Source organism: Lynx rufus, unplaced genomic scaffold (genome assembly GCF_022079265.1).
Source record: "Lynx rufus isolate CCGP_SWC_20201006 ecotype Redwood Valley unplaced genomic scaffold, mLynRuf1.p SCAF_2, whole genome shotgun sequence".
Lineage (NCBI taxonomy): Eukaryota > Metazoa > Chordata > Mammalia > Carnivora > Felidae > Lynx > Lynx rufus.
Window position 1 is genome coordinate 149,359,457 of NW_025814834.1, and position 16,569 is coordinate 149,376,025.

The window sequence follows — 16,569 nt, forward strand, 5'->3', positions numbered from 1 at the left end:
AGATTGTCCTGCCAAAGAACAGGCGCACATATGATATTATGGAAAGTCAAGTCTGAGAAAGTCTACTTTGAAGGCATTCAAGTGGTCAGTGAAGTTAAGGATATCCAGAAGTCTTGCTAAGAAGTACAAAACATGATCCTTGTGTTCTGAGGGCTTACAATCTGGTTTTATTCACATGCAAAGAAAACATACACTGTGAAGCTATGTATTGCCAAGTATTAATTGAGTAGAACAGAAAAGTGCTTTGGCAAATCATAGAAGGGACACATCATTACTACACATGAAGTGTCAGGTGAACCTCACAGCACGAGACACGAGAAATCTAATAATGTCTGGAAGGCAATTAGAAATAGATAATTAAGGCTTAAGAAAGAACACTGGGTTAAAGATACAGAGTTTAGAGTCACTTGCATAGATGTGATAGATGATGTTTCCATTAGGAGATATACAGAATGAGAAGGAAAGGACAATTAAAACCTAAAGAAAATAGTAAGAGTGTGAAAATAAGGATAGATTAAAAAAGAACATCCAGAAATTTAAAATATATCCATTTAAAGTAATTTTATGGACTGATTAATAGCTTATTAGATACAGATGAAGAGATATGAGTAGATGCAAGAGAGTTCTTACAATTATACAGAAGGCAGCATGGAGAAATATGAAATGAAAAGTATGAATTAAGAACCTGAGGGTAGGGGCGCCTGGGTGGCGCAGTCGGTTAAGCGTCCGACTTCAGCCAGGTCACGATCTCGCGGTCCGTGAGTTTGAGCCCCGCGTCAGGCTCTGGGCTGATGGCTCAGAGCCTGGAGCCTGTTTCCGATTCTGTGTCTCCGTCTCTCTCTGCCCCTCCCCCGTTCATGCTCTGTCTCTCTCTGTCCCAAAAATAAACGTTGAAAAAGAAAAATTAAAAAAAAAAGAACCTGAGGGTAGACTGAAGAAGTTCAATATATTATCCAACAAAATTTCCAGAAAGCAAGATGAGAAAGGAGAGAGACAAATTTGATGAGATAATGGTTGATAATATCCCAGAATTGATGAAATCATGTTCCAAAGTCATGGAGTCTCAAGCTGAGTAAATAAAAAAGCACACCCTAGGCGTGTTGCAGTGAAATTGTAGTGCAGCAAAGGCAAAGATAAAATTCAGAAAAGAGTCATATAAAAGATTACCCATGAAAAAATAACAACTATTAGATCAGCAACAGAGCAGCAACAGATTTCCCAAGAACAATAGTAGAAGCCAGAGGTTAATTAAATGTATCTTCAAAGAGTTGAGGAAAAGCTAATAAACTTAGAATATGCAACTAAACCGTCACTTCAGAGTGCCAAACAATGGCACTTCTCAAAGACAGAAAATCTTCCTCTCCCAGACTGTCACTGAAAGATTAAAATATTCACATCAAGACTATACATTGTTTAAAGATGTATTCATATATATCATGTACATATGATACATGTGCAGTTCAGAAAGTGGTAAAAGTATTAAAGCATGGTAATGAGAAACACCTAAATCAAAATAGTGATTATCCATGGGAGAAGGTAAGAGAATAGAACTGGACCTTCATTTGTATTTCTTAAGCTAGTGTATATAGGCATTCATTATATTAAGGCTTTTTTTTTTTTTGTCGATTTGAAATATATTTTAAAGGGCAGGAAAGTTTTAAGAAAAAGAATAATCTACAATATCAAACATCGCACCAGAAAATGAGAACAGAAAATTCCACAGATTTCCATACTAAAACACCACTGAATATGTGCCAGAGAATTGTTTTCCTAGAGAACGGTGAAGGGGAACATCTTTCCAGCCTGCCTACATCTGCTCCCATCCTTTCTTCTTCTCACCTGTTGGAATAAAAGAGATGTCCTTCTGCCCATTGAAGATCAGTCCTTTTGCTGTGGTTCTGGATCCTACCTCTCTCATCTTTTTGGGACTCATACATTTATCCCTTTTTTTTTCTTATATTTTCTTTCATATATATCACCCCTTCTACTAGTTCCTTACCATTTTACATTTTAAACTCTTCCCAAATTGCCACAAAATCAGACACTGCCTCTATTCATTCTCACAACCTCATTCCAACCACTGCCTTATTTATCTTCTTCCCATGTCAGCCAAAGATCTTAAAAGCACTATCTCTGATTAGTGTCTCAATGTCTGTACCTCCCACTTAACCTCCCACTCTGAATGTACTCCTCCCCACTCACCCAACAAAAATTACTCTCTGTGATGTCTCTGTCTTGTTCTCTCACCATTGCTTGGTATTCTGCACCACTTCCTTCTTGTTCACCATCATAATACATGCAATATTTAGTGAGCACCATATTCCAGTCACTTTGTTAAGTACTTTATGTGCATTATTTGCTTCTTGAAACCTCTCTTCCTTTGGCTTCTGTCGTATAATACTCCTCTGATTTCCTTCTACTGCTCAAGTAGGTGCCCTTCAGTTTCTTTGCTTATCCTCATCTCTGTGGCCTTTTTTTCTCTTTTCTTTTCTTTTTTTTAAAGTTCATTTAGTTTTTGGAGAGAGAGAGAGGATCCCAAGCAGGCTCCATGCTGTCTGTGCAGAGCCCAACGCAGGGCTCAAAGTCATGAACCGTGAGACCATGACCTGAGCCAAAACTAAGAGTCGGACACTAAATGGACTGAGCCACCCAGGAGCCCCTCTCCAGTCTTTAATAGATAAAGTTCTTCAAAAGCATCATCCTTATTCCTTGACTCTTCTCACTTTATACCACAGATAATTGCCTCATTCATGTATAACTATCTATACAGAGATGACTCCTAATTTTATTTTTACTTCATTAATATTTCAACATGTAAATCTTTGAAAATAAGAACTCCTTCTTTTAGTAAAACATAACCATAATATCATTATTATACCTAAAACAAAATTAACCATAATTCCTTGATATTAGTAAGTAGCTGGTCAGTGAGCAACTTTCCAATTGTCTCATAAATATCATAACATTTTCCAAATTTTATAAATTCGGGTTCTAATCCAGTTTTTCTCCTGATTGCAAACTTTTAGTGTTAATATTATCAGAACAAAGAGGAAAATCTGTAACCTGTCCTGCAAATTCTCCGTGATTTGTTTCCTGGCTTAACTGGTCAGCCAGATCAATAGAATCAAAGCTAGAAATCTCAAATGTTGTTTCACATCCAGTATCTTAAGTGGACATACAACTGATAATACCAAGTCAGAAAAGGATCGGAAACCCTCATGGTGAAATTTGCATCTTCTGGAGTTTGTTTTGACCCAAAGGAGGGAGTTGAGAAATATTGATGAGGGAAGTGATACATGTCTAGCTCATCGAAGGCAAATTAAAAGGCCTCAGTAGACATTACCTTTGGACAGCTTGCCACGTGTGCTCCACACCAATCTCCCAGGGTTTGGGGGAAATTGAACACAATTGAAACTGTTTTCTGTGTTATGCCTGGACAACCTTACAAGCACAGACTGCCTAGACTGACCTCTTTGCTACCAGCTAATTAGTTTATTTCTAAGGATGTGCAAACAAGATTCAGTTTTCCTAGACTGTCTGCATTTTTTTCTCTCAGAAGTACAGTTCTTTGCTTTTCCTTGTCAAGGAAAAAGCAATCTAATTAATGACTGTCTCCCTCTATGTAGCAAAATTTGTTTCCAGATAGATAAATGTCTCTGAGTTATTTATTCTTTGATAAAGCTTGGTTTCACTCTCAAATCTTTCTTCATTCTTTCTCACCTCAGTACCTCTACCTATTCAATTGTTCAAGATGGAAATAATGGAGTATTTTCAGTGATTTCTTGTTCCTCACTTCTATCTCCTTTACATTTTTTTAAATATAAAATTTATTGTCAAATTGCTTTCCATACAACACCCAGTGCTCATCCCAGCAGGTGCCCTCCTCAATGCCCATCACCCACCCTCTCCTCCCTCCCACCCCGCATCAACCGTCAGTTTATTCTCAGTTTTTATCTAATTCATCACCAGAATCTGAATCTACTTTCAAAATGTATCTTGATAGTAACCACTGTAGTCTGAGCCCAAACCATCTATTGTTTGCACTGTTGAAATTCTCTCCCAATGGGTCGTATTTGTTCTTCCTACATTCACATTCATCTCCTTCCATTTCATTTCCCTGTAGGAGCAATAGTGTTCCTTTAAAACCCTATTATTTGGGGCGCCTGGGTGGCTCCATCGGTTAAGGGTCTAACTCTTGATTTTGGCTCAGGTCATGATCTCATGGTTTGTGGGATAGAGCCCTGCATCAGCTCTGTGCCGGCAGCTTGGAGCCTGCTTGGGATTTGCTCTCTCCTCTCTCCCTGGCTCCCTCTCCACTCTGTGTCCAAATAAATAAACATTAAAAAAAAATACAGTCCTATTACTCATTATATCTCTTCTGGTTTAAAAACTTCAGATGGCTTCCATTATATATGATAAAATAAAAAAAAATCATAAATCCTTAACTGGGCCTACTCTTTCACAGTGCCTGCTTGATATGGCCACCACAGACCTCTCTAAGCTGATCGGGTACTGTGTGCTTCCCTTACAACTATAGTCACACTAACTTTTTTTCAAATCTTTTGGCAATAAACCTTTCCCTACCTCAGGACCTGGACACATGCTTTTCCTTCTGCCTTAAATCCCCATTGCTACTTTAGAAGTTGGCTCACATATCCCTTCCCCAAAGAGGCCCTTCCTGAACTTCCTACTAAATTAAGGATTCTCTTCTAAAGTCCTTCATAGTTCTAAACACAACTTACAGTTTTAATAATTTACATAATTATTTGTTTCATAGCTTATTCTTTACTAGTCTATGAACTCCAAAAGGACAAGGATCATATCCACTTAAAAAAGATTCTGTATAAGTGCCTAGCATGTAGCAGGCACTAAATACTTACTTTGAATAGATGAATGAGGGAGATAAGGTATATGGAAGCATTTGGTATAATGCCTGACAATAAGTCAGTACTCAAGTTGATTTTCCTTTTTTATTTAAAACATTTATATCACATATTGGTCTTTAACAGAAGTTATTAGTTATTTTTCTTTAAGTTATGTATTTTAAATCTTTTTGGGTGGCTACAATCATTCCACTAGATGTCAGGCTAACCTAAAAAATTAATTGCTATAAAATTATGATTCCAGTGTTCGATTGAGCTGTTAGATGATTCTCATATTTTTAATTTAATGAAGAGAGAGAATGTTTTTGGAGATACCTTTGAAATTGAAGTTGTTGATGCTGCATGATTATATATTGAGTACCAAGTATGTGATTCTCCTGTGCTGTCGAAGGTTATGGAGACTTTGGATTCTTTATCAAAGGATCGAACTCTATCAGTAATAAAATATATATAAAATATGATAATAAGATAATAGTGGCTGATAATATTAGTCAGCACTAACTACATGTGGAACACTGTTAAATGCTAAAATATTTTCTCTCATTTAATCTCAATTAACAAATTAGGTCAGTGACTACAAGTAGCTCAATTAATAAAGCAATCCTGTGACATAAAAAATATTACTAACCCCATTTCAAGAACTGGAGTTTGAAGGGGTTAAGTAGCTGTTCTTAAAAACTCTAAAAGAGATAGCATAATGTATCATAATTACTTATTTATAAAAATAAGTATTCATTTATAAAGATATTTTAATAATGGAGACTTGTCAATACTCATTGCCACTTAGAACTCAGGAATTTGTGTATGTGACAGATAAATAAATGATGTTGTTTGGTAGAATAGATTAAGATTAAGAAGAGATTAGGGAATGGAGAGAGCATAGATTTGGAATTAGACAGACTTTGGTTTACATCTCAGTATCAACATTTAGCTTTAGTCTGATCTTGGGCAAGTTATTTCATATATTTGAACCTCAGTTCTCTTATCAGTTAAGTGGGGATATAATATAATTCTTGCTTACAGTGCTAAAGTAAAGGTTAAATAGGTAAATATATGAAGGTGTCCACCACTTTTTGCCATGTAATAAGTTATGGTTCAATAAATTATACTTTTTATTACTTTTGCTATAAATGTCTCAATCTAAGAACAACAGATATTAATTTTGTGAATATTATGGGTAAAAAAAACCCTGATATTTTGGTCATGATAGATGAATATATTACTGGTCAGTAGAATAACAAGATCAAATTCATACTTGAATGACTTAAAACTTATGGATAATTTACATGCAAAGATTAATTATTTAACTTTCAAAATTGAGAATATTTCCATTGAGGAGATAAGAATTAAGATTGTACTTAGTCCACATTTTTTAAGTACCTTTGGTGCTTGGGTATTATAATAAAAGAGGTAGAGAAATGAGATTTACTATCTTCTTTCCATGTTTATTACTACTCATCATTTATTAATATTAATATATTACTTCTTGCTTAGATTTCTCATTAATAGCCTCCCAAATAATCTTTGCATTTCAGTCTCCTTTACACAAGTTTGAAAGATGAATACTCCTAAAAGTACAGCTCACACCATATCATAACTTGCTCGAACATCTGTAGTTTCCATTGCCTACCAAAGTAAGGATACACAAATCTTGGTTAGAGTCATGTTGTAGGCTATTTCCCTCATTTTTACCATATGGTACGCCTTTGTATCCAGAACTGGATCAAGGAATGTGGGCACACTAACTAATGTCTTTAATTTAACTTTATATTTAAAAAAATATTTGCATATTTATTTAATGGGGCTGGAATGAAATAGATTTTTCTTTTACACTTTCAGAAATTTTTCAAATTCAGGAAAATACAAAGAATAGTATAACAATACTTTTATTGCTCTGATTAAGAATTAAACATTGTTAATTTTTTATTATATCTTATATTTTTCTTAAAAAGGCTAAAACATTACTGTTTATGCTTAAGCCTTAGGGAACTAAACCAACACCCCCATTCCAATTCACCTTTCTAACTCTGACAAAGCTTCCTCTATGAAGAGTTTAATGTATATTATGCCTAAACAACTTTTAAAATACTCTTACTTATCTGTGCTTACAAACAAATATAGTATATGTTGTATGGTTTTAATTTATATACATGATACCATACAGTACCTATCTTTGTGCAATTTTCCTTACTTATCATATATTTGAAATCTCTTCAGTATAGATTGGGAATAGATATGATTTATTTTTTTTAGCTGTTATATTGGCCCATTTCATGAATACAGCACATTTAATTGTCCAGTCCCCTACTGATGGACACTTAGATTGTTTCCTGTTTTCACTGTTAAAAGCCATGGTGTACTGAATGTCTTCATGTATCCTGGAACACAAATATAAGAGTTTCTTTAGGGGGATCTCCTATAAATGTGCACATATTTTTTATTTTACTAAATGCAACTAAATTTCTGTTAGCAGAAAGTCTATTTCCTCCTATTTTCATCAAAATTATTATTGGGTGGAACTAGTGTTTTTGTTTTGTTTTGTTTTGTTTTGTTTTAATCTGCACTTCTCTGATTACCTTCCAGATTGAGACTCTGTTCCTAAGGTGGTTGGCCTTTTCATTTTCCTTCTCTATGAATGTCCTTTGCCCATTTTTTGTTGTTGAATTGTTGATGTCTTTCCCAGCCCCCCTTCCTTTTTTGAGCCTGAAAATATCTGCTTCCTATTATCATAAACTTTAGTGTCTTTAAATTGTTTTTTTTATCAAGCTATCAAAATTTATATATAATCATAATTCAAAAACTAAACTTTTCTTAATATTGAGTATTTTAATACATGGATGTGATGTGTTTCTTCATTTATTCAGATCTTTAAAATTTTTCTTCAAGTAAATAAAATTTTATGGTTTTCTGCATAACAGTCTTCTTCATTTTTAGTTAGATTTTTTTCCTTAGGTATTTTATGGTTTTGTTTATATTGTGAATGAGAATGTAAAACTTATTGTTTCCAAATATTGGCTTATAAATAGGAATATTAATGAATTTTGTATATTGAATTCATGCATATGGTTTTGGTATTCTCTCAGGATTTTCTATGAGGATGATTATGGTTTTAAAATAACGAAAATTTTGTCACTTAATACTCATACTTACTCATTATCTTGTTTTTCTACATTGGTTAGTGCCTCCAACATCATATTGAATAGGAGCAGCGCTAGCAGGTATTTTGGTGCATTTTTGACATTCATAAGAATGCTTCTCATGGTTCCTAAAAATCATGATGCTTGATATAGAAATGTCTGGGGCACCTGCATGACTCAGTTAGTTAGATGTCCAAATCTTGGCTTTGGTTTAGGTCATGATCTCCCGGTTCATGGGATTGAACCCTGTGTTGGGCTCCACACTGACAGTGCGGAGCCTGCTTAGGATTCTCTGTCTTACTCTCTCTGCCCATCCTATGCTCCCATGTGCTCTCTTTCTCTCAAAGTAAATAAACTAAAAAACAAACAATCAAACCCAAAACAACAATAACTCTGTAGCAGAGATGGAAAAAAATTTTTTAAAAAATACACTAAAAAAAAAAAAAAAGAATTGTCTAAGGGATGTCCACTCTTGCCACTGTTACTCAACATAGTATTGGAAGTCTTAGCCTCAGCAATCAGACAACACAAAGGAATAAAAGGCATCCAAATCAGCCAGGAGGAAGTCAAACTTCACTCTTTGCAGATGACAGGATACTCTATATGGAAAACCCAAAAAATTCTGCCAAAAAACTGCTAGAACTGATCCATGAATTCAGCAACATTTCAGGATATAAAGTCAATGCATAGAAATTGGTTGCATTCCTATACACCAATAATGAAACAACAGAAAGAGAAATCAAGGAATCAATCCCATTTGCAATTGCACCAAAAACCATAAGTACCTAGGAATAAACATAACCAAAGAAGCAGAAAATCTATACACTGAAAGCTATAGAAAGCTTGTGAAAGAAATTGAAGAAGACACAAAAAAATGGAAAAAGATTCCATGCTCCTGGATTTGAAGAACAAACATTGTTAAAATGTCCATACTACCCAAAGCAATCTACATATTCAATGCAATCCCTATCAAAATAACAACAGATTTCTTCACAGAGCTAGAACAAATGATCTTAAAATGTGTTTAGGACCAGTAAAGAGCTGAATAGCCAAAGAAAACTTGAAAAAGAAAACCAAAGTTGGAGGCATCACAATTCCGGATTTCAAGCTGTATTACAAAGCTGTAATCATCAAGACAGTATGGTACTGGCACAAAAACAGACACTCAGATCAATGGAACAGAATAGAGAACCCAGAAATGGACCCACAAGCATATGGCCAACTAATCTTTGACAAAGCAGGAAAGAGTATCCAATGGAATAAAGACAGTCTCTTCAGCAAGTGCTGGGAAAACTGGACAACAACATGCAGAAGAATGAACCTGGACCACTTTCTTACACCATGAACAAAAATAAAGTTAAAATGGATGAAAGACTGAAATATAAGACAGGAAACCATCAAAATCCTAGAGGATAAAGCAGTCAAAAACCTCTTTGGCCTCAGTCACAGCAACTTCTTACTCAACACTCCTCCAGAGGCAAGGGAAACAAAAGAAAAAATGAACTATTGGAACCTCGTCAAAATAAAATTCTTCTGCACAGAAAAGGAAACAATCAGCAAAACTAAATGGCAACTGACGGAATGGGAGAAGATATTTGCAAATGACATATCAGATTAGGGGTTAGTATTCAAAATCTATAAAGAACTTATCAAACTCAACATCCAAAAAACAAATAATCCAGTGAAGAAATGGGCAAAAGACATGAATAGACACTTCTCCAAAGAAGACATCCAGATGGCCAACAGACACATGAAAAACTGCTCAACATCACTTGTCATCAGGGAAATACCACCATCAGGGAAAAACCACAATGAGAAACCACCTCACACTTGTCAAAATGGCTAACATTAACAACTTGGGCAACAACAGATGTTGATGAGGATGCGGAGAAAGAGGATCTCTTTTGCACTGCTGGTGGGAATACAAACTGGTGTGGCCACTCTGGAAAACAGTATGGAGGTTCCTCAAAAAATTAAAAATAGAACTTCCCTATGACCCAACAATTGCACTACTAGGTATTTACCCAAGGGATACAGGTGTGCTGTTTCAAAGGGGAACATGCAACCCAATGTTGATAGCAGCACTATCAACAATAGCCAAAGTATGGAAGGAGCCCAAATGTCCATCAACAGATGAATGGATAAAGAAGATGCGGTATATATATTCAAAGGAGTATTACCCGGCAATCAAAAAGAATGAAATCTTGCCATTTGTAACTATGTGGATGGAACTGGAGGGTATTATGCTAAGTGAAATTAGAGAAAGACAAATATATGACTTCACATGAAGATTTTAATATACTAAACAGATGAACATAAGGGAAGGAAAGCAAAAATAATATAAAAACAGGGAGGGGGACAAAACATGAGACTCTTAAATACAGAGAACAAAGAAAGGGTTGCTGGAGGGGCTGTGGGAGGGAGTATGGGCTAAATGGGTAAGGAGCATTAAGGAATCTACTCCTGAAATCATTGTTGCACTATATGCTAATTAACTTGGATGTGAATTAAGCAATAAATAAATTAATTAAAAATAACTGTCTAGATACTTGTTCCTTTCAAAAACCAGTTCTGCAAATTTTTCTTTTTAAAAAATGTTTACTTATTTATTGTCTGTCAACTCAGAGCCTGATGTGGGGCTGGATCCCACAAATGGTGAGATCATGACCTGAGCTGAAATCAAGAGTGGGACATTTGACCGAGTGAACCACCCATGTGCCAAGTTTTTCTTTTTTAAAAATCACAGCTAGGTGGTGGAATATATCCAATGCCTTTTCTGCATCTCTGGAGATATTCAGCATTTTTTCTCCTTGAATTTATTAATATGATGAATTGCTTTGATAGGGTTTCTTCTTTGTTATTATTATGAGTTTTAGTTTTTTTTAATTATTAGTTTCTTCATTTCATTTAGAGCTCAGGTATAAAATTCAATTAATAATTTTCCTTAGTTGAGGATAACCTATCATCACTGGAGCATGGGTCCTCTATCATTTCTTTGAAGTGGTACCCTTATTTATTGCCTCAGAGCATAATATTTTAGCAACACAATTAAAACAAAATTAATATTGTGAACAGGCTGGCCCTATATAGATGTTTGTGTTCTGGGGACCAGCCAAAATTATAAGGATGACAAAGTTGTCTTTGATGCCTTCTGGCCTACCTTTTATTTTCAATTTAAATTGTAGTTAATATACAGTGAAATACTGTTTTCAGGAGTAGAATTTAGTGATTCATCACTTACATACAACACCCGGTGCTCATCACAACAAGTACCCTCCTTAATACCATCACCCATATGGCCCATCTCTCACACACCTTCTTCTGTCAACCCATAGTTTCTTCTCTATCATTAAGAGTCTCTTGTGCTTTGTTTCCCTCTCACCTCTCCCCTCCTTCCCTTATGTTTATCTGTTTTCTTAAATTCCACATGAGTGGAATCATCTGGTATTGCTCTCTCACTGACTTAATATCACTTAGCATAATACACTGTAGCTCCATCCACATTGTTGCAAATAGCAAGATTTCATTCTTTTTCATGTCTGAGTAATATTCCATTGTATGTATATGTATATGTATACATACACACACACACACACACACACACACACACACACACACACCACATGTCTTCTATCTATTCATCAGTCCATGGACATTTGGGCTCTCTCCATAGTTTGGCTATTGTTGATAATGCTACTATAAACATTGGGATGCATGTACCCCTTTGAATTTGTATTTCTGTTATCCTTTGGGTAATACCTAATAGTGTAATTGCTGGGTCATATGGTAGTTCTATTTTGAGTTTCTTGAGGAACCTCCAAAATGTTCTCCAGAGTGGCTACACCAGTTTGCATTCCCACCAACAGTGCAAGAAGGTTCCCTTTTCTCTGCATCCTTGTCAACACTCATTGTTTCTTGTGTTATTAATTTTAGCTGTTCTGACAGGAGTGAAGGTGGTATCCCTGTTCATCAAGGATATTGGCCTGTAATTCTCCTTTTTAGTGGAGTCTTTGTCTGGTTTTGGAATCAAGTAATGCTGGCCTCATAGAATGAGTTTGGATGTTTTCCTTCTATTTCTATTTTTTGGAACCGTTTGAAAAGAATAGGTATTAACTCTTCTTTAAGTGTTCATTTATTTATTTTGAGAGAGAGAGAGAGAAATAGGTAGTGGGAGAGGGGCAGAGAGCGAGGGACAGAGAGAATCCCAAACAGGCTCGGCACTGTCAGAGTAGAGTCCAATGTGGGGCTTGAACTCACAAACTGAGATCATGACCTGAGCCGAAACTAAGGGTTGGATGCTTAACTGATAGAGTCACCCAGATACCCCTTTACTCTTCTTTAAAAGTTTGGTAGAATTCCCCTGGGAAGCCATCTGGCCTAGGACTCTTGTTTATTGGGAGATTTTTGATTACTGATTCAATTTCTTTGGTGGTTATGGGTCTGTTCAAATTTTCTATTTCTTCCTGTTTCAGTTTTGGTAGTTTGTGAGTTTCTAAGAATTTGTCCATTCCTTACAGATGGTCTAGTTTGTTGGCATATAATTTTTCATGGTAATCACTTATAATTAATTATATTTCTGTGGTGTTGGTTGTGATCTCTCCTCTTTCATTTGTGATTTTATCTATTTGGGTCCTCTCTCTCTCTCTCTCTCTCTGTCTCTGTCTCTCTCTCTGGTAAGTCTGGCTAGGGGTTCATCATTTCTGTTGTCTTTCAAAGAGTAAGATCTTAGTTTCATTGATCTGTTCTCCTGTATTTTTTGTTTCTATATTATTTATTTCTGCTCTAATCCTTATTATTTCCCTTCTTCTGCTAGCTTTAGGCTTTATTTACTGTTCATATTCTAGTACCTTTAGATGTAAGGCTGGGCTGTGTATTCAGGACCTTTCTTGCTTCTTGAGATTGGCCTGAATTGTAATATACTTCCCACTTAGGACTGCCTTGCTGCATCCCAAAGGTTTTGGACTGTTGTGTTTTCATTTTCATTTGCTTCCATCTATTTTTTAATTTCTTCTTTAATTTCCTGGTTAACCCATTCATGTTTTAGTCAGATGTTCTTCAACCTACATGTATTTGAGGACTTTCCATTTTTGTCTCCCCATGTGACCCACGGGATCCTCAGACCTTGCTGCCTGTTCCCAGGGCTCTGCCCTGCTTCCTTACCAGAGCACCACCAGGGCCTGACCTCTGAAACTTCAGACTCTGTGCTCCACTGTTTATAAAAGACTGTAGGCTCTTGTGTGTGTTTTCACTCTTTCTCTCTAGCTGCTTTCAGGCAGAGTGCTTTCTTTATTTAAAAAAATTTTTTTTTAACATTTATTTATTTTTCAGAGACAGAGCATGAATGGGGGAGGGTCAGAGAGAGGGAGACACAGAATCTGAAACAGGCTCCAGGCTCTGAGCTGTCAGCACAGAGCCCAACACAGGGCTCAAACTCATGGACTATGAGATCATGACCTGAGCCATAGTTGAAGTCAGATGTTTAACTGACTGAGCCACCCAGGTGCCCCAGGGGGAGTGCTTTCTTATGCAAACACAATGTGCTGCTCTCTCTTCCCCTTTGTCTTTCTCATCTCCACAAGAAGGGTTCCCTCTCCTCTGTGGCACCATGGCTCTTCTCTCTCCCTATTCACCTCTCTATACCATGTACCTGCCACATTCTTTCCCTCAAGTTATGCAGATTGTACTGTTAATCCTCAGATCAATTCCTAGGTGTTCAAAATGGCTTGATGTTGATCTGTGTTTGAGGGACGAGACAAGTCCAGGGTCTTCTTACTATTCTGCCATCTTAACTCCTCTGTCTCCATTGTATAATTTTACTTATTTTTATTTCACTATCCAATACCCTTTTCCATTTCTCCTTCCTTCAAAGGCTTAGGCTTTATGATGTTTGTAATATATGCTGGTAAAGTAAAGTGTTATTTTTTTTGCATATGTCTATGTGTTAATGTATAGAAATGGTATTGTCTTAGAGACTGCACTTTGTTTCAACCCTTTTCACTCAACAGTGTATGTTTAAGATAAATTTTGTTGCTGTATATGCATCTATTATATTATTGCTAAGTGTAGTATAGTATTTCAGATTCTGTATCCATTGCATTTACTTCTCTATTCCTCTAGGGATGGACACCTAAAGTAACTTTCAACTTTCTGTAACTACAAAATAATACTGTGGTGAATTGCCTTTTGATTGGTGTGCTGGTTTCTTTGATGTTTATACCCAGGTGTGTGATTGTTAGAACATTGGACAAGGTGTATATTGAATTCATTAAGTACCATCAGACTATTTTCTATAATACTGCTTCAGTTACACTCCTCCAATAGAGGATGAGAAGTCTTATTTCTTTACTTTCTTACCTATAATTGGTATTATCTATCTGATTTTTAATTTGTATTAATCCAATGGATGTTAAGGCATATTTTGATACTGTTACAATTGGTATTTCTCTGATTCTAGAGCATTTGTCTGATTTATACACTTATTTGCCTTTGAACTACCTTTAAATGATTTGCCTACTTATAACCTTTGTCTATTTTTCTATTGAGGCTTCCTTTGCTTTTGTTATTCATTTGCAGCTCTTTCCTACACATGCCATGTATTAATTCCTTAGCAGGTTTTAAACGTTGCAAATATCTTCTCTGGACTGTCAGCTGTTAATTTTGCCTATGATGTTCTTTGTGAACACAATTTCTCAATTTTGATGTATGTAAACCCATCGTGGTTTTTTTTGTTTTTTTTTTTTTTTTCCTTCTTAATGTTTCAAGCCTTTAGTTCTTGAAATCCTTTAAGCCCTAAGGTCACTCAGGTATTTTTCTTCATTTTCTTCTATTAGCTTTTAAAATTTGTTTTATCTAATTGAGACTTCATTCCAGATAGGATTCCCCAGTGAATATGGCATGTGCTTTGTGTATAGCATGAATTAGGGACTTCTACTTTATTCTACCAGATATATGGCTCTAATTTTCCTAATAGTATCTGGAAAGTAGTTGTGGTGTGACCTTACTTTTCTGGTGAAATCTAAAAAGAACTGTTGATTTTCAGTTGTTTATTTTTTTTCTTGTTATGAGAATGGGGTGATGACCTCTAAGCTGTTTACATGTGAGACCAGTGCTGTTGATTTTTATAAATTGACCTTGTGTCTGGTAACTTTACAGAATTCTCTTACTAGATTGAATTATTTGTTAATTCCATTGGATTTTCTATGTCATCTACAAATAATTACAGTTTTATATATTTATTTCAAATTATTGATTCTTCTATTCCTTTGTTTTCTTACCACATAAGAATCTTTCCTCAGTGGCTACTAAAGTCCTATAAATGATTTCTCAGTATAGTGGCCAGATAGCTGAAAACAAAGTATCTCCTGACCCTTTGAGACTTTCATAGTAAACGATAATTTTTTTTAATGATTTTTAGGCTCTTAAATAATTTATTTTCCTAGGAATTTAGAATTTTACCTCCCTGGTACCTAATTTCTTATCCTTACTTGAAGATTTAATGCCCCCTTTTATTTTTAAATGATCAGAATTTGACATTAAGGCTCACAATATCAGGTTAATAAAGTTTTCAAAGATTTCATTTTTTTAAAATTATTTTTGTATCATTTAGTTATTTTTTTAATAATTTTTTTTATTTTTTTATTATTATTATTTTTTTCAACGTTTATTTATTTTTTGGGGGACAGAGAGAGACAGAGCATGAATGGGGGAGGGGCAGAGAGAGAGGGAGACACAGAATCGGAAGCAGGCTCCAGGCTCTGAGCCATCAGCCCAGAGCCCGACGCGGGGCTCGAACTCACGGACCGCGAGATCGTGACCTGGCTGAAGTCGGACGCTTAACTGACTGCGCCACCCAGGCGCCCCTCATTTAGTTATTTTTTAAAATTTATTTATTTCGAGAGAGAGAGAGCAAGTGGGGTAGGGACAGAGAGAGAGAGAGAGGGGAGAGAGAGAATCCCAAGAAGTCTCCACACTGTCAGTGCAGAGCCTGATGCAGGGCTTGAACTCACAAACTGTGAGATCTGTCATGATCTCGGACACTTAACTGACTGAGCCACCCAGAACGCCCTCAAAGGTTTTATTTTTAGTGAAGAATGATAGTTAAATTATAATATACTTTTATCTATGTATTGAGATGACAATTTTTCTTTTTAATCTGTTAATGAGATGAGTTATGTTGATTTTCTAATATTGAACCATCTTTGGATTCTTGGTATAAATTCAATTTGGTCATAATATATAATAATTTTTTATATATTCTTCTGGATTTGGTTTACTAATGTTTTATGATTTTTTTCCTGACTTTTCCAGATATATCATATATAGCTTCTTCCTTTCACACATTCAAAGAGTTTTTGAAATCTTTCTGCCTAGAAACAAAGGATTTTCTTCTAATATAACAGTTACTCTCTGTATTTCTCAGAAAAAAAATCACACTATTGCTATATTGATAGCTGAATTTACATTTTATTAGAGGGTTATAAATTGGATTGACATAATTCAGTTAATTTCCTGAAAGGCTATGTGTTGATTCAGATCACCATTTAAGTGGT

At 35.5% G+C, this 16,569-nt stretch overlaps 1 protein-coding gene across 5 annotated transcripts in view; it reads left to right on the forward strand.

Moving 5' to 3' along the window:
• Positions 1-16,569, forward strand: part of ODF2L (outer dense fiber of sperm tails 2 like) — a 329,427-nt gene that overhangs the window by 17,752 nt on the left and 295,106 nt on the right. The window lies entirely within an intron of this gene.